At 42.6% G+C, this 18,812-nt stretch overlaps 1 pseudogene; it reads left to right on the forward strand.

Moving 5' to 3' along the window:
- The first annotated feature begins 2,914 nt into the window (after positions 1 to 2,914).
- On the forward strand, positions 2,915 to 6,427 carry LOC139448782 (uncharacterized; annotated as a pseudogene).
- The last annotated feature ends 12,385 nt before the right edge of the window (positions 6,428 to 18,812 follow it).

Raw genomic sequence — 18,812 nt, forward strand, 5'->3', positions numbered from 1 at the left:
TCTATTATTTACAGACCGCCGTCTTAAAGCTGGAATGTTGCTGAGTGCGGCCATAAACAACAAACAAAACCAACCAATCGAAGCACACTTTCATTTCTATTTCAGATGAAGTCGTCAGCGTCTGTTACCCGTGGAAGACGTGCGTGAACACTGAAAAAGCCGTCTATCTCGCTCTGCGGACGCCGAGATGGGAAAGATCGACATTCCTGATATCATGGCAGAAAACATGCCTCAAGTCGTCGCCCTAGGAGAGCTCGGTATAGACCAACCAGCCCTCCAGCTTCCTGGGTGCGACGGCCCGTGAAGATCCGGGGTAGAATAGGTCTTCAGCAACCGATGCTTGTCGTAAGAGGCGACTAACGGGATCGGGTGGTCAGGCTCGCTGACTTGGTTTGATGCATGTCATCATATCCCAATTGCGTGGATCGATGCTCATGTTGTCAATCATTGGATTGTCTGGTCCTAACTCGACTATAGCCGAGTGCAGCGTTAAACAACAAACAAACAAATCCTGGGTGCGACAGAGGGAGGTATTCCAACGCCAACCAATTCAGGCCAACCGGTGATAGTCCATTGCCGTAGCAACACAGTGGACGAGAAGAACATTTTGCTTCTGTGGCCATTCTGAACTCCGAAGGAGATAGTGTCACAGACATGGGCATTCATGTCCACTGCTTTTGAGGGGTGATTAACAGGTCCTTGGAGGCCTAGTTTGTCAAAATCCTCAGGGCCTTCTTTGGATTTTCAGACACGGTTGGGGAGATTTACATCTCAAGAAAAGAAAGCCTTAAGCTTGGTTGGTTGGTTGGTTGTTTAACGTCGCACTCAGTAATATTCCAGCTATATGACTGCGGTCTGTAAATAATCGAGTCTGGACCAGACAATGCAGTGATAAATATCATGAGCATCAATCGACGCAATTGGGATTGATGACCTGCACCAAGTCAGTGAGCCTGACCATCCGATCCCGTTAGTCGCCTTTTACCACAAGCATAGTCGCCTTTTACGGCGAACATGGGTTGCTGAAGACCTGTTCTACCCAGGAATCTTCACGCCGGGTCACCAATTAAGTCATAACCAAAGGGGTGTAATCTGTTCTAATTAGCTCGGAGAAAAAGATCTAATATTTTGAGCTTTCCCACTATTTGAAACTTCTATAATTGCGTTTCGTTTCAAATAAAGTGATTTTGTGTGTACGCCTCCCTTTAATTTACTTCAAAAGTACGTAAAATTCCGTCAATTTTCAATGTGATTTATTCATTAAGTTACTGACGTTTATTTATGATAAATCAATTGTATCAACTTAAGCTCTTGCGCAATAGTAATATAATTTTTTTTAAAAAGAGATCCAAAAGTGACGTGATTTTGTCCATGAAATATACTGTCTTGTCACTCTCACAATAATAGCAGGAATCGTTATGTTGTCTTCCGTACTTTAAGACTAAACAACACAACACATTATCTATATTGCAAAGCATTTCTAAGGTACATATATAACCAAAAGTTTCTTTTAATGCTGTTGGAAGAGCACGAATCGTTCATATATGGAATAAACACACAAACTTCTATTTCAGATGAAGTCGTCAGCGTCTATTACCTGTGGAAGACGTGCGTGAACACTGAAACAGCCGTCTATCTCGCTCTGCGGACGCTGAGATGGCAAAGATAGACATTCCTGATATCATGGTAAAAAACATGCCTCAAGTCGTCGCCCTAGGAGAGCTCGGTATAGACCAGCCCTCCAGCTTCCTGGGTGCGACGGCCCGTGAAGATCCGGGGTAGAATAGGTCTTCAGCAACCCATGCTTGTCGTAAGAGGCGACTAACGGGATCGGGTGGTCAGGCTCGCTGACTTGGTTTGATGCATGTCATCATATCCCAATTGCGTGGATCGATGCTCAAGTTGTCAATCACTGGATTGTCTGGTCCTCTCTCTACTATAGCCGAGTGCGGCGTTAACAACAAACAAACAAATCCTGGGTGCGACAGAGGGAGGTATTCCAACGCCAACCGGTGATAGTCCATTGCCGTAGCAACACAGTGGACGAGAAGAACATTTTGGTGCTGTGGTCATTCTGAACTCCGAAGGAGATAGTGTCTCAGCATGGGCATTCATGTCCACTGCTTTTGTGGGGAGATTAACAGGTCCTTGGAGGCCTGGTTTGTCAAAATCCCCAGGTCCTTCTTTGGATTCTCTGACAAGGGGGGGGGGGGGGGGGGGGGGGGCTGTAAGTAGGCTCCTCCTAGAGACGGATGCACCCTACTTGTCCCACAGAAATAACCGGACCAGCACCCCTAATGACATAGGCGAGGTTGCCGACGTTCTGTAGCGAAGTTTCGTACGTGATAAGAATGGCACCTGGGTGTCAGGGAAGTTGGAAGAGCTACAATACACAACTCACTTGATCTAGTAACGGGTATTTGCATGATCAGCAACACCCGGAATAGGTCTGTTGGGTTGCGATACACATATATAATCCCTTCACACCTCGCATGATGGAATACGTGTGTTTGTTTCTTGATTAACGCCGCACTCAAGTCTGAACCAGACAATCCAGTGACTGACATCATGATCATCGGTGACATGCATCATCAATGTCATCAGCACCCAATCCCGATGGTCGCCTCTTACGATTTTGTTTGGTTTTTTTAACGCCGCACTCAGCAATATCCGGGTCTGGACCAGACAATACAGTGATTGATATCATGAGCATCGATCCACGCAATTGGGATCAATGACATGCATGAACCAAGTCAGCAAGCCTGACCACCCGATCCTGTTAGTCGCCTTTTACGACAAGCATAGTCGCCTTTTACAGTAGGTATGCAATATGGCGGCTGCTTAGCGAAAAGATTGACAGGCAAATCTCGTTTTTGTTATTTCCTTGACTGAAATTTTCTTATTTTTTTTTAAAATGAGGTCAAAACACAGGTCACAACACGCCTATGGTAAGAACAAGGGGTGAAGGGCAAGTCAGATGAAGCAGGCACGTTCAAAATGCGGTGCCGGCACGATCGTACCTGTTTCAGATTCTGACAGCTTTGACCTTTGTGATGCATCGGAATCATCCGGGGACCACGCTTTTGAGGAAAACATCCCTACTGGAAACAATTAAAAGAATTCTTCTTCATAGAATGGAACGTCTCGCAGTGACAGAAAACTTGTCAAAATTTAAAGCTGCTGAAAATATCCGATCTCATGTGCTTGACAATGAAGAACCAAAACCTCAATGAAGAACGAAAACCTCAATGGATGTCATGAGACAAATGAACAGCTAGTGGTCTTTGATGTTTGAAAAGATTTGCTGTAAAATTATGTTGACATGTCAAAACAGTCAGATGTGTGTTGCCAAAAATTACACTAAACAAAGGTCAGGTATTCAATCTGGTACCAATCCCTTTCAGGTCAATGACATTTCTATGCTCTTTCAATATCATTAAAATTAGATCTTAGTTCTCGCTATCGCTTAACACAAAGATCTGAGCTAGGACATTCCATTACGGGTAACGTCAGAACGACCTTTCGCGAACTTTGACCAACCACTGAAATGACAAACATCAACCAATTAGAGAGCTACTTTCTCGAGCTTTACGATACTCGTTTCAGCCTGGCGACTTCCATTTCAGAATACGCTTGAAATTTATGTTATCACAGTTCTCAATTAAAATTTTAAAAACTGAACAAACGAACATTCCGGAATGTCTTTTATATGGTTGAAATTGAATGACAGTACTTCCCATGTACTGTGCAAAGCCTCCTTCAAATCAAATGTTTGACCCACGGAAGCGAGAGTTAAACGAATTTTGGCGGAATCAGCCGTAACTGTCGTTGGGAATAACCCGTGTCACTTTCATGATATGGTAGGCGACGCTCTGATTGGTCGGATGAAAGGTCGTTCTAACGTGACCCGTAATGTCCTCAGATATTTGTTAAGCGATGGCGAGAACTAAGATTTGATTTTAATGAGAGTGATGCTCTTTTTGTCAGAAGTAGGTCTTGGTCATGCTGCAGTCAAAACGTTATGGGGTTTTTTTGGAATGGAAGGTCTCCTTGCAAAGACATTTCAACACAAAACAAAACTTCTTTCATATGTTGTTGAAAATACTTAGGAACTTTTTAGAGTGTTGAAATTATCAAACATGCCTATTGTGAGCAACAGACCGTTTCAACTGATGTACCGTTTGACATAACTGTTAGTTATGACGTATCATGACCGTAAAAGGCGACTAACGCGATCGGGTGGTCAGGCTCGCTGACTTGGTTGATGCATGTCATCGATCCCAACTGCGTGGATCGATGATCATAGTGTCAATCACTGGATTGTCTGGTCCAGACTCGATTATTTACCGACCGCCGTCATATAGCTGGAATATTGCCGAGTGCGGCTTTAAACAACAAACCAATCAAATTATGGTGTTGGGGCGGTTATCGATGTGTTTGACAGATCTGGTGATTCATTAAGAAGTCCTGTCAATATCCTGTCATGCATGTACATCCATGTCAACTGGGACCTTTGAATATCCGGGATAGAATAGGTGTTCAGCAACTCATGCTTGCCGTAAGAGGCGACGAACGGGATCGGGTGGACAGGCTCGCTGACTTGGTTGATGCACGGTCATCGATCTCAAATGCGTGGATCGATGCTCATGATATTAATCACTGGATTGTCTGGTCAAAACTCGATTTTTTTTTACAGACCGCGGTCATAATTTATAGCTGAGTGTGGTGATAAACAACAAACGAACATCATATGAACTGTCTGGGATAGGACAATGAAAGACATGCTGGACATGCCAACATTATGAAGGTAGTTCCAATGCCATGGAAGTTGAAGCCGCTAAGAGGCTTTGGTCCCGTTCATTGGAGAAGTAAGATGGTTGGTTTATAAGTTGTTTAACGCCGCACACAGCACTATTACAGCTATATGACGGTGGTTTGTATATAATCCGAGTCTGGACCAGACAATCCAGTGATTAATATCACGAGCATCGATCCATGCAATTGGGATCGGTAACATGCATCAACTAAGTCAGCGAGACTGACCACCCGATCCCGTAAGTCGCCTTTTACGGCAAGCATGGGTTATTGAAGACCTATTCTACCCCGGAATCTCCACGGGTCCATTAAAAGCATAATGTACGTTATACATGTATACTTTCAGATGGTGACAGCAAAGCCCACAAGGCAGTCAACGACCTTCAACCCTTATATGGACCAGACATCATTGTTCACAAGGAAGACTGCATTAAACATGCTCTTTAAAGGATGGGCACTGCTCTTCTTAATTTGTCCACTCAAAAAAAATAGATTGGGTGGGTGGTAGGGGCAGAGGGAAAACTCACTTAAGACAAGGCTCAAAAGTTTTCAGTATTATTACCGCTTTGCTGTCACGAACAATGTTGGTAACATCGATGGTTCAAGGAATGCAATCTGGGCAAGTTAGTTTCATTGTAAGTCAACTGATGATTCTCCCCATCACACTAAATGTCCCACTGGTCCCTTAAGTTTGTAAAAGGCGACTAACGGGATCGGGTGGTCAGGCTCGCTGACGTGTTTGATACATGTCATCGATCCCAATGGCGTGGATCGATGCTCATGATATCAATCACTGGATTGCCCGGTCCAGGCTCGATTGTTTACTTACAGACCGCCGTCATATAGCCGAGTGCGGCGTAAACAATCAACCAACCAACCAACTCGAGTTTGTGTATTTTAAAATCGAGCACTGGCTTATGATCTTGAGCCTCATGCTTGTCATGTATTCACACATTTATGCTCGGGAGTATGCACGTCAAACAACAGAACTTGGAAGGAAGCCATCATAGTTTACTCAGACATCGCATCCATACATGACGTCATAATATGACGATAATGTGTTCTTAGATATTGCGGGAAACTGTATCACACAAGATGTAAACAACTATAAGGTGATTACACTACAATGCTTACGCAGACATATTCTAGATGCAAAACAGATGATACCAGTGTATCAAAGAATGTCTGATAAAAACCTCCTTAAGAGGATGGTGAAAGGCGAGACAGAATGCTATAATGAATGCTTGCATTCCGTGATCTGGTACCGTTGTCCGAAGACCGTCTTTGAGGGTGCAAGGCGGTTGCATCGGGCAAGTGGCATCTGCAATATCTTCCTTCATAGGGGTACTTGTCACATTTACTCAGGTAATGAACAAGCTTGCAATAGAAGCTAATGAAACAACACTACCTTCTATTGAAAGACTTGATAATGTGAGAACCCTCAAAGCAAGGCCAGGTGACATCTAAGATAAGAACGTAGCGCAAAGTATAGGAGGCTAAAAAAAAGGGATAAAGGGACCCAGTTCATGTTGAGACAGTTGAAGGTTTATTGTGTGTGCTGGGGAGTGTTAAGTCCTGTTTTATTGTACATGCATTGTTTCATGTATCTTGAGTACATCCCTTTAGTAAACTAAGATTTTATCATGAGGAAAACCATATACAAACGTATTTCCTCCATAAACGTTATTTTTGAATCTTAGTGAACGTAGGTTCTCAACTGTTATTGGCCCGATTTAAATGAAAATTGGCCCGATTTAAATGAAATTGTGTGTACATAGAGTCTAGTGATCTTTACAACAATAACAGAGAGACTTTTTAATTTGATTGGCTGTTTTGGTATTAAAAAATAAATTGTGGGTGAAAAATCAACCTCTAAATCCTTAAAGATATATCAATAACATTTAAAATGTATGAAACATATACATTTATATTTAATATTTCAAAATAAGTTAATTTTTTTTAGATTTATTAGGACTGACTCATTATACTCCTTTAAAAATATGGCTTCAGGTCCAAAGTGTGAACTAGTGTGTCCGTCGAGATAATTTTAATGATTGAAACACACACCCACCGAAAGGCCTGAAAGGACATGTTGCCCAGGCAGGCCAAATAAATAAGAGAAGAATAGATTTGATGAAAGGTCTAGGCGAGGCAGTACTTGTGGGTAGGTAAGCAAAGGTAGTTAAATGGGCAACTTGAGTTGCCAGCAGCAGCGATAGCGGTAAGAAAATAATACATATCCCGTTGAAAAGCGGGCAGAAATTGAATAAGCCAAAAGGTTGGAATCCCAACCGCTGATGAGCAGAGGGATGGAAGGTTCCCGCTGAAGAGCAGGAGCCTATAAATTTGGTGATGTCAATGACATGTAAAATAGAGCATACATTAATTGAGCCCACAAGTACTATGCTCGCCATAAACGTTTATTCTGAAGAAAGAAACATACATTATTATAATGTAATCCACACATGTAAATGGACAGTGACATTTGAGAACTGACAAGAGGCAAGGTAGGGGAGGGTGGGATGGAAATAAAATTGAACTGTGAAAGCTAGAGATAGCGCCGCAATCAAGAGCAGCGAAAGGCAAAAAGATTGCCAGTGATGACGTCACCAGTTACGGGGTTAAACGTTCTGACGTCACCTGAAAGAAGATGGTGGGACAATGATGTCATAGTGTAAACTAGGGAAAAGTATAAACAGGAAATGGTAAAGAAGATGGTTGAGCGGATTTCAATAAAAGTATTTAGTGTAGAGCACTGTTATTGAAACACACACCCACCGAAAGGCCTTGAAAGGACATGATGCCCAGGTAGGCCAAATAAATAAGAGAAGAATATTTTTAATATTTCCAAATAAGTTAATTTTTTTAGATTTATGAGGACTGACTCATTATACTTCTTTAAAAAATATGGCTTCAGGTCCAAAGTAGGAACTAGTGTGTCCTTAGAGATAATTTTAATTATTAACAAAAATATTCTTCCATTAACGTGTAGGCCACATGTAGACATATGTTAAAACTTCACTACCACGAGAGCATTTCTTTCAAATCATTTCTAATATTCATATTTCATGAAATAATAAACAAGGAAGTTGGCTGTTTCTACTATGACTATTATGGTATGGTTGGTATTTTTAACATTTAAAACTGTCACGAGTGGATCTAGCCTACAATTGCGAAAATTGCAAAAACATAAAATTCTTATTCCCGTCATTGCATTGACACTGACAGTACACATACTCAATTTACTGAAAATGAATTAATGTTACTTACCGCTTATCTCTTCCTGGGAGTCGGAATCGAGAGAATCGACTGATACATGTGTATGTCCGACTCTCCCAAATCATCGTCGACTCCTTGACCCACCGCTGACATAATGCTTGATGATGGACTGCTTCGATCGGAATGTTGTGGTCTGTCACGTGGGGCTATTTTTATCCCTATAATCTCGGCGGGAAGCTAACGTTTTTTTTATATTTCATTTGTGTTCATCGCGCTGATTCGATTTACATGGTAACATGCTAGTTTTAAATCTATATCTGTGATAGTCTAGCTAGTGCTTTTCTATTGCCCTTGTCGACAGATTTTAATATCTATATGAAGGTATTATTACTGTATAACATGATTTAGTCACTATATGGCTGACATATTGCCGGGATCGGGTGGTCAGGCTCGCTGCCTTGGTCAGGATTGTCTGGTCTAGACTCGATTATTTACAGACTGCCGTCATATAGCTGGAACATTGCTGAGTGCGGCGTTAAACAACAAACCAACCAACAACCAATCAATCTTCAATCGCCACGAAACGAGGTAAAGGGAAGCTAGCTCTATATAGTCATTTAAAGTGCCCATTGTATCTTGACATGTGTTTGCTTACGTTATTTTGTTTGTGTTTAAAGGCGGTCTGTATGTAATGGAATATGTACAAGACAATCCAGTGATTGGCATCATTAGTATCCATCCACGCAACTGGTATACGATGACATGCATCACCACCCGTTCGTCGCCTTTTACGGCAAGCATGGGTTGCTGAAGACCTATTTTTCACGGGTCATTTGCTCACAAGTTGGGCGAAATCGTGTGTTAGCACATGGGCAGATCACCCAATTGCGTGAAGATCTGGGATGGAATAGGTCTTCAGCAACTCAAGCTTGCCGCAAAAGGCGACTAACAGGATTGGGGGTCAGGTCAGGCTCGCTGACTTGGTTGATGCATGTCATCGATCCCAATTACGTGGATCGATGTTCGTTATATTAATCACTGGATAGTCTGATCCAGAAAGCTGGAACATTGCTGAGTGCGGCGTTAAACAACAAACCAACCAACAACCAATCAATCTTCAATCGCCACGAAACGAGGTAAAGGGAAGCTAGCTCTATATAGTCATTTAAAGTGCCCATTGTATCTTGACATGTGTTTGCTTACGTTGGGATGGAATAGGTCTTCAGCAACTCAAGCTTGCCGCAAAAGGCGACTAACAGGATTGGGGGTCAGGTCAGGCTCGCTGACTTGGTTGATGCATGTCATCGATCCCAATTACGTGGATCGATGTTCGTTATATTAATCACTGGATAGTCTGATCCAGAAAGCTGAAATATTGCTGAGTGCGGCGTTAAAGAACAAACCCAATTTGCGTGGATAGATGATCATGGTATGAATCACTGGATTGTCTGGTGCAGACTCAAGTATTTATAAACCGCCGTCATACAGCGGAGTGCGGCGTTAAACAACAAACAAACAAACCAAAGTAAAGGGCCAGACATGTATAGCTATTTTACGTGCGCATCAGGGGGTTGTGTAAAGATCACTGGACTATATGTACACGAAATTTCATTCAAATCGTGTGTACATATAGTCTCAAAATTTCATTCAAATCGGGGGGTAGAATAGGTCTTCAGCAACCCATACTTGCCGTAAAAGGCGACTATGCTTGTCGTAAAAGGCGACTAACGGGATCGGGTGGTCAGGATCGCTGACTTGGTTGATACATGTCATTATATCCGAATTGCGTGGATCTATGCTCACGAACTTAATCACTGGATTGTCTGGTCCAGGCTCGATTGTTTTACAGACCGCCGTCATATAGCTGGAATATTGCTGAGTGCGGCGTTAAACAACAAACAAACAAACAAACAAACACATCTGATGTATATATGAATTGCAAATGTGGCAATGATTCAAGAGATACAAAACAATGAGTACCGCATTTGACGTATTAAGCGCCCAGGGCGTTCTCAAAATTAAAAATAGGGAATGTTTTTATTATGAATAGGAATAATTATGGGATTTTTTATTGGTGAAAAAAAAAACAGTTGAAAGATCGTAAAATTTCGTGGTTAATGCTGACAGCCTGAAATGTTTATACACGACATATATTTTCCCAGAATTTAATTGGCCATAATTAAGGATGCATATAACACGCGAAGTCTTGTGTATATTGATCAATCAGAAGATGTGCTTAATTAAGATTTGTGTATATTGATCAATCAGAAGATGTGCCTTATTAAGATTGTTCACTAGCCAATATTAGCAAATATCGGCGTGGGTGCTTATTAGAGTGGGGCACTAATTACGTCGAATACGGTATAAATAACTGATTAAGCTGGTAATTAAAAAGAGATTGAATGTGTCCAAATCTTACTTCTCTTTTCTCACCTTTGAATGAGAAGTCCTTATAGAACTTAAAATGAGCACTTATTCACAGCACCTTTTGATTCATTTCTTAATCTTGACAAGCTGAACTACTTAAGTTGAATATCAAGCATCAGTTTAATGCTTCTGTCCTCTGAGTTCCAAGTCATATGGCTGAAATAATGCCAATGCTACGTTAAATTTTAACTCACTCCAAGTCCACATCCAAGTTCTCTGTGCTGTTTTCCATGTTGATCTCATAGAATACAGTGTGAGTGGCTTCGCTGTTATTTTTATAGGAGAGGGAGCGGATCGAAATTGTCCCTGTTTTGATTGGTCCAACACACTGGTGCCGATTGCTCCGAAACACAGCGCGCCGATTAGTCTGTTCCCGTGCCTCGTCTGTGCCTTGGTTGTCCAAAGAGGACCGACCCTTGTTTGTTTTCAATTGGAACAGGCATGTTCCATGGGAGAGAAAGCACAACCCACTGTTCGACCCATCAGAGACCCGCACAGGGCGTGTGTGGCCTCTGATTGGTCGAAAACCCAAGCTTCTGATTGGTCAGATTTCGATCCTGTTTTATGCCTCGGGTGTGCATGCGGATCCACAACCTAAACACAACACCTATTTTTTTCAAATATCTTATTCCCCGATAACCAACAAAGCATCAATAGGTTATGTTAATGAGGAAGTACTCTTATAATGTTAATAAGTATTGTATATGTACCAAATAAATACATTTAACAAGTTAAAATGATTAATAAGATTTTAAAATATGATTTTGCGACCCGTAAAGATTCCAGGGTAGAAAAGATTTTCAGCAACCCATGCTTGCCGTAAAAAGGGACTATGCTTGTCGTAAAAGGTGACTAAGCTTAACCAACAAACCAACCAAACAAATTAATAAGAATTTCCAATCTACATTGCACATCGCTTAAGTAGTGTATTTCATTAAGTATTTCCATGGATGAGTAATAGATAAAAAAACGTTATTTGTTTCATTTATCCTTTGTGCCCAACTCACACTGACATTTTATCTCACAGTTGTAACAACATCTACTTTTATTAAGAGAAGGCGCAGTCTCTTCAAAACCAAACACCTTCAACATTTCAAGCCTCAAGCAGTTTTTTGTTCGACAGTAATTTATTATATTTTCTCCAATATGAGGTACATTTTTAGCAATATTATTATCATTAAAATGTAAAACCGCTACTACAATCTGTCCCTGTCTACCACTTCGTCCTATTTGTTGAATATAATCAGTGATATTTTGAGGGACTTCCCATGGATAACCAAACCCAATACCAACACTTGACGTACAGAAAATAAGTCTGATATTATGGATTAGCTTTCCTTAGTTGATTTGTTGCGTAAGCTAGAACCTCCTCATCATGAAGAGAGAAAATGGTTATGAATGATGTTGACTGCAGGCTTGGGTGATCAAATTTGGCTAAAGCGTAAATCTGGGCTTTGGAATACCAATCAATGGGCATATACAACAAAGTTACTGGAAAATCATCTACAATGGGCATATAAACAGACTTTGCGCATGCAATGATGTTATAATTAGAAAGTTTCTTCTAAAAGCACCAGGAGATATTGGGTTTATCAGGATTTGCCTTTATTATTTTTGGTTCTTAATATTTAACGGACCAGGAAGTTTGTCCATAGCTTGGGATGTCAATGTTGCACTTAAAGCAATGGTTGGGCAGGATAATTATAAGAAGGTGGGCAGGGTGTTGATCTGTCCAAATGCCTTTCTGAAGTCTCTTGACCTGAAACAAGTATTATTAATAGGTCGTCTAGACTGAAGAATATATCTTTATATGGCAGTAGTAGATAGCAGCGCTTTGGCCCCTAATCCAGCATTTATCTCCCCTGCCGGAAGTGCCGCCATCTGAATTGGCGAACAGGGGCATGCTGGGTGCGCGTGAGGGAGGGAGGAGGGTTTTTGTTGTTGTGGTTGGTAGGCAAAGCAATGATGAAAGCGTTCTTTCGGGAGAGTGGGGTGGCCCTGAAAAGGACCGTTTGATCTTGAAGATTACCTCCTCACCCACATAGGCGCTGTGCTACAAAGGCATGGATGGACTGTCATCTGTCTTCTGACAGGACACTTGCTGGTGCGGCTTCAACGCCATAGGTAAGTGTCCTTCATGACGGTGTGACAATAGACGCACTGAAACGTACCATCACGTGCCTTCGTGCCTAGAGCGTAGACTAGAAGACAACCTTTGCACATGCTGCATCGAGGCGGTGGCAATGCTTCGGTCTTCTGAGTTCCAAGTCCACATCCAAATTCTCTGTGTTGTTTTCCATGTTGATCTCATAGAATGCAGTGTGAGTGGCTTCGCTCTTATTTTTATAGGAGAGGGAGCGGATCGAAATGGTCCCTGTTTTGATTGGTCCAACACGCTGTGTGCTGATTGGTCCGAAACACAGCGCGCCAATTAGTCTGTTCCCGCGCCTCGTCTGTTCCTTGGTTTTCTAAACATGATCGACCCTTGTGTTTGTTTTCCATAGGAACAGGCCTGTTCCATGGGAGAGAAGGCACAACCCACTGTTCGACCCATCAGAGACCCGCACAGGGCGTGTGTGGCCTCTGATTGGTCGAAAACCCAAGCTTCTGATTGGTCAGATTTCGATCCTGTTTTTTGTTGGGGGTGTATGTTGATCTTGTTTTTTGCCTCGGGTGTGCATGCAGATCCACAACCTAAAGACAACACAACACCTATTTATTTCAACTATTTTATTCCGCGCTCACATGAACCAACCAACAAAACAAAAGCCACAGGATGATGGGGTGTCCCTGTGATTTTTGTGAACAGGAAACTTTGTCACTAGGAGTGAACAAGACTCTCTGCTCTTCTCTTCCATGCTTCTTCGGGTTACAGGCGACTGTATGTTTCGTTCACACTTCTCCATCGGGACAAAACACACCCAAGTATTCACAGGGTACATTGGTGTGCTACAAATGTTCTTTTCAGAGTTTGTCTGTGGCTTCCCATTGGCAGAGTGTCACACCGCAGCAATAACAGATAAAACGATCACCTCGACCATGATAGAAATAGCCAGCCATGGTCGTGTCATATTAGGGTCTGGGCCATCTGTTTAGGCCACGTTTGAAAAGACCTCAGACGTTGTAAGAAGGAGAAGGTCATGCCTCCAGAATGTCATCGAGTTGCCATGGTTCGTCCATAAAGAGTGTGTTTTTTCTCGCTTGTTCTCTCACCTTTTCAGACACCCACTCGGTATCGTGGACATCTTGGGATGGAGGCATGGCATTCATAGACCGTCTTTGCCCCATGATGGCTGTGGCTTCACTAAAGGAAGGTCAGTGGGTTCGCATGCTTTTATGAAGTCTCTCCTCATCTCGTAGGATCGGCACATACCCGATGGGTAACTCGGATCTCAAAAAGAGGCAGGCACGTACTCGATGGTCTTGCAACGTGGTGGGCTTCAGGTAACAAAAACAGGTAAGTTTAAGGTTCTTTAGTGGCGTCTTCATAGGCTTCACGCAGGAAAAGAACTTCGCCTGGAAACACCTGGCGAGCCAGACTGTCGATGGGCGATGCATCTCTCGGATTTTTAAAGAGGACCATGTAGTGAGCATTCAGACTAAATGTGCGATGTTGCGGCGATTGGGCAAACAAGTTCTGAGTGAGGTAAAACAAGGTTGTGTTTCGGTGATGACTTTTCTTGGTGAACCATCGCAACACTTCCGTTTCTTCTTTTGTATTGTCGCCGAGCAAATCATCGATGACGAGCCAATGCGGGGCCACCCCTTTTATCTGTCAAGGCACGATCCTTTTCTTTCATGCTCTGCTCAAGAGTGAGCCGTAAGCTGTCTGCAATCTCTTCCAACTCATGATGAAGCGGTTGCCATTCACTGTACACGCACACGATGCGATGGGGTGGCGTATCCAACACCTCGGGGCGATGCATCTGCTCCATACATGATTTCACAAAGGAAAAGTCGTAAAAGGCGACTAGCGGGATCGGGTGGTCAGGCTTGCTGACTTGGTTGATGCATGTCATCGATCCCAATTGCGTGGATCGATGCTCATGATATTAAGCACTGGATTGTCTGGTCCAGACTCGATAATTTACAGACCACCGTCGTATATAGCTGGAATAAATTGCTGAGTGCGGCGTTGAACAACAAACAACCAACTTAAAAGTGTGGCGTAGGGTCAAAGGTGAGGTAATGACCTCTTCATCATCATCACCACCTGACGCCATCCTGTGTTCTGGGTGACTGACACACGGCGGCGGTGATGTCGCTCGTTTCATAGGTGATGGTTTTGGTGATAAGCCATGGCCATGTTTTTTATGACATAAGGCATCTCTTCTAGAAAATGTCTTACCACAGTCTGAACACGATGTGGACTTCATGACGTCTTACATGACACTGACGATGTGATAGGGCTCTATCATATGTTGTGGGTGACAGACACAAGGCAACTGATCTTTCAAGCATGGCCTTTCTCTTTAATCTTTTTTTCTTTTTTTACAACGAGCATTTGCACAGACATGACAGACAGACAGCGTTGACTACATCTCAACTCTACCCTCGGTTTGCCACCCTATTGGAGTTGAGATAAATCAAGAGACAAAGAGTCAGTTAGTCCATCGCTGTTTAAAAATGAACAAAGACAACATCAACCAAGATACATAGGAAATACGAAATAATTGAGGAGGGAGTGATTCATGTGTCCCTCAAAGAACGCGAATACCTTTCATCTTAAATCTTCCAAGCTCTTCAAGTGAAGATGGGGTCACCATAAGATGTGGTCCTTCATCATACTGTCCCAAATAGGTCCCAACAATGTTTAGGACCCCTCAGTAAAACAGGTACAGTCTATGTCCTCCCTGAAACAGACATGACACATCACTTGACTGACCACTGTTGCAGCTTATGTATTTCAACATGTTGTTATGGCGGCAGACACTACATTCACGCTTATGGCGGCAGACACTACATTCACGCTGTATGGAAGTGAGTTGAGCTTCTCCATAAGGAACATCGTCGTTGTCGTCATCGCGAACCTCTAGCATACCTGAGGAGAAGACATCCTCCGGTGATGAAGGTGACCAAGAAGCATCAAGCAGGGTGGGTGTGTCCAGATCCATGGAAGGGAGTGCAGCCAACTTGTGTGCTTCATTATCATCGTCACTGATCATCATCACAGGCGGATTAGGCGAATAGGTTGGTTTCCGAGGGGTTTGTTCCCACCACTGTTCCAACATGATCTGCGTTGAACTGACATCGGGGAAGGAAGGACGGTCCTGTCAATCCAACAAGTATACCCATGATCCTAGTCATGCATTCGTGATACTCATGACAATAACGGCACACACATCCCAAAGAATAGCATGGTACTTACAGCTGTTCTTGATGAGGGATCTTCAGAGACAACTTCTTCCGTCGTTGTAGTGGGGCGGTTAAGGATAAAATTGTGCACTTTGGGTTAAAAGCACCAAACTTAGCACACGTATACATTGAACCATTCCGAAGATTTTTGGATATGGATCCACCTCAGCAGAGCCCCTTTATGGTAGAAAATCCAAGATGGCCGCCAACATTGCTAAACTCTCTAATGGTGACAATATATACTCAATATATCACACCTATCTGATCCATTTATACATATATCCATACTAATGCATGCGGAATGAATTGCAGCAGAGCTGTATATAATTCAAATATAGTTTGCAGCTCCCCTAGGTGGCAGAGAATCCAAGATGGCCGCCAGCACGGCTGAAATCTCTAATATCAATCAATACTCAACACATCATAGTTATCTGCCCAATTTATACAAATTATCATTGTAATGTATTTAGGAGTAATCACAACAACCCTGTATATAATTCAAACCTAGTATGCAGCACCCCGAGGTGGTGATGAAAGTCCAAGATGGCCGCCAACATGATTGAAATCTCTAATGACATTAGTCTACACTCATTTATCATAATTATCTGGTCAAATCATTCAATTTATCACAGTATCTTTTTCAGGATCAATTGCAACAATGCTTTGTATTATTCAAATCTGGTATGCAGCGCCCACTGGTGATGATGAAAATCCAAGATAGCCCCCAATATGTTTTAGTTTTCAGAAATTGTCTGTTCCTACAGCAGATATAGATATCAGTTGATATATTTGGACTAAGGATAAGTTTTGATATGATGAAACATTTTTCAATGACATTGTATCAATTAATATGTATTGTCTATGATCTATTCTCGGGATGTTATTTTATACATGGTCTACTGAGAAATGTTCCACCTAGTTTATATTAGATCACCCCAAAATCACTCATCTGGGAATGAATTCATATCTTAAAAACAGGAATGTATGTAAAAGTATTATTGACATTATTACCATGACCTTAACTTTCTTCCTACTTAAGTAGGACCAGGAATATCGGTTCAGTGTATGTGTTTACGGTTCTATAATTCCTTCAAAGTATCACATATCACTGTACTCAAGACAGGCAGTGTAAAGTTTTCCAAAGAGACTGCAGGACGCATCCCTGGTTTGAGGAAGATATCGGACGGGACTGTCAGGAACCGTCTTCGCGAGGCTGGAATCCGACCAAGAAGACCAGTTATCGTCCCTATTTTACAACAGATCCATCGACAGCGACGCTTGCGTTGGTGCCATACCTTACAATCTTGGAATTTGAGAAACTGGAGATGAGTGTGCTAAAGCGATTAATGTCGATTTCTTCAACGTGTTTACCTATGCCGAAATGAGCGTTTTGCCCCACATTGTGTACGTGAATTCGACAATTTGGTTGCGGTAGTGTCATGGTGTGGGGGGCCATATCCTACACCACGAGATCTGAATTGGTTGTGGTTCAGGGAAACTTGACAGCTAATCGCTTCATGAATCAAATTCTTCAACCACACCTTCTTCCAATCATTGACCGCCAGAGGGAGCTGTTTCAACAGGATAACGCTCCACCGCACACAGCACATGTCAAGGTAGACTACCTCCATAATGCCAAAATTAACGTCTTGCCCTGGCCGTCGAGATCTCCAGATCTCAACCCAATCGAACACCTCTGTGATGTACTCGATCGACGTGTACGTCAACGTCAGAACACGCCGCAGACACTCCAACAACTGGCTGACGCTTTACAAACAGAATGGCGCAGAATACCGCAGGACAGAATTCGTACACTTATCCAGTCAGTGCCGAGGAGTTGCAGAGCCGTGATTACTGCCCGGGGCGGTCACACAAGACACTGAATTCAGCGCAACCGTGTGACCTTATGTGACATGACAATGAACAGTTTTCAATGCCTTTGTACAACGATAACATGTTATCGAGCTTTAAAATTGCATATTTGTATCTAAGATATTTAATTAAATATATCGACTTTATTCGGTAAAATTACTTTCCTAAAAATCTACCTGTGCGTCTCTTCAATAGGTTTTCAGCAACCAATGCTTGCCGTAAAGGTGAAGATGCTTGTCGTAAAAGGCGACTAACGGGATCGGGTGGTCAGGCTCGCTGACTTGGTCGATGCATGTCATCGTATCCCAAATGCGTGGATCGTTGCGCATGATGTCAATCACTGGATTATCTGGTCCCGGTTCGATTATTTACAGACCGCCATCATATAGCTGGAATATATTGCTGAGTGCGGCGTTAAACAACAAAACAACCAACCAACCAATCAATCAACAGGCGCTTGCCCTCTCCACGCCCACCTCAGCATACAATGAGGTCAAGTTCATATGATCAATGGCATTCCGCGTGTGCCGTGTAAATCATGTGTTGACAGCTTCAACCCATTTGTGTCCCTGTTACAGACATCACAAACAACAGAGTACCTATTGTTGAATTTGTGCACCGTCTTTTAGTAAATACTTTTGTTTATTTGTTGAACGCCAACATCCAAGCTATATGACCGGGTTCTGTTAATAATCGAGTCGACCCGTGAAGATTCCGGGTTAAAATAGGTCTTCAGCAACCCATGCTTGCCGTAAAAGGTGACTATGCTTTTCGTAAAAGGCGACTAACGGGATCGGGTTGACAGGCTCGCTGACTTGTTTGATGCATGTCATCGATCCCAAATGCGTGGATCGATGCTCATGATATTGATCACTGGATTGTCTGGTCCAGACTCGATTATTTACAGACCGCCGTCATATAGCTGGAATATTGCTGAGTGCGGCGCTAAACAACAAACAATAATCGAGTCTGGACCAGACAATTCAGTGATTGACGCCATGAGCATTAGGCAATTGGGACCCAATCCCTTCAGTCGCCTCTTACGCCAAGCATAGTCACCTTTTACGGCAAGAGTGGGTTGCATCAACTAGTATTTTGTCAGTATTTGGTTAAAATATAACTTC

The sequence above is a fragment of the Haliotis cracherodii genome, unplaced genomic scaffold (assembly GCF_022045235.1).
Source record: "Haliotis cracherodii isolate W230 unplaced genomic scaffold, xgHalCrac1.p SCAF_7, whole genome shotgun sequence".
Classification (NCBI taxonomy): domain Eukaryota; kingdom Metazoa; phylum Mollusca; class Gastropoda; order Lepetellida; family Haliotidae; genus Haliotis; species Haliotis cracherodii.